Source organism: Mytilus galloprovincialis, unplaced genomic scaffold (assembly GCF_965363235.1).
Source record: "Mytilus galloprovincialis unplaced genomic scaffold, xbMytGall1.hap1.1 HAP1_SCAFFOLD_35, whole genome shotgun sequence".
Lineage (NCBI taxonomy): Eukaryota > Metazoa > Mollusca > Bivalvia > Mytilida > Mytilidae > Mytilus > Mytilus galloprovincialis.
In genome coordinates this window covers 144681-146171 of record NW_027467985.1, presented here as the reverse complement: position 1 = coordinate 146171, position 1491 = coordinate 144681, and positions in this window count along the sequence as shown.

The window sequence follows — 1491 nt, the reverse complement described above, 5'->3', positions numbered from 1 at the left end:
TCTTCATTACAGATTCTTGTGTTATTTGGAGGAAGGTTCAAACCCATTTTTCGGTGATTCAGTGTTGAACTAGTAAATTGGATACGTCTACAAAAAACCCAGAATGAACATTTTTGTCTGTTCTTTGAATAAATGTAGGTGAAAAACTGTTGAAATGGGTGCAATTTGACGTATTTACACTTGTATGCAAATTTGTCCGCCATTACGTAGAATCACACAGGTTCCCGTAAACTTTGACATAACAATTCACAATAAAAAAGTGATTATTGCTTGACGTCAAAGGGTTATTTGGAGGCGATCTAAGGTCATTTGGAGACAACATCCAGCCAAATACCAAAAGTGTAAAAACGTTTAAGATAAAGTACTGATAGTTAATTTCAAATAAAATAATACTTATTTCGTTTATCATACTTTTATCTTTTAGCAGTCCGAGTTTGTGATAGGCTGAGTCTGTTATAGACCAAGTTTGTGAAGCCGACTTTGTAATAGGCCGAGTTTGTTTTGGGCCGAGATATCTGGTAGTCCGAGTTGAGAACAATTATACTCGGCACAACCCACAACATGGCGTCATCCTCGAAACCTAAACGCAAACGGCACCGCTCAAATTCAAAAATTTCTAAACATGACAAGCAGACATCCTTAAAAAGATATATTTGATAAACCGATATATACGCCTCGTTAAAAGTTTTTTTTTCTAGCAATGAATCTCACGTGATGAAATACATCACATGTAATGTGAAGGACATTTGATTTTATGTACAATCTGTAGAAAATGAAAGTTATATATATTTTGAGATTTACACTATATATAATATTACGAGTTTATCAAGGTATGAGACTTCCAAATAGAATTTGGTTTGTCTGGACATCGGTGGACATGCAACTTTGCCAAACCACTCATTTACAAATGAAAATCAACATGTGTTGATGTGTGACGTCAGCGACGTAAGCTTTGTTAATGTAGCAAATCAAGTCACCGTCCCGCAAACCAGCTTTTCCAGCAACGCTCTTGGGAGATACCTATAATTAAAGATCTAATAATATAACGTATACAAGTATTAAACTATAATAGACTTTTGATATTAATACCATTAATACTCATCGTTGAAATTAAAGGGCGTCTCCGTATGGATGAATACATATAGATCAAATAATTTTTTTATTGATTACTGGGTACTTTTTACATAAGAGAAATATTCAGCTACAATAATTATGGGATATGACTATAACAACTATAATATAGGTCACAATTTATTTAAAAAAAGGAGCGACAAACACCTCGTTATCATTTAATCAGACCAAGGAGGTTATATGTCTCATATAACCTCCTTAATCACTGAGACAAACAAACGAAACTGATAATTATAATCTAAGACTACTGTGATTACAATATATATATATAATATATTATATTATGTTGTGTTTATTTGTGGTCATTCAGGTCACAATTGTTTGTCGGTATTTAGCTAACAAGTGCTGCGCATGACTTTT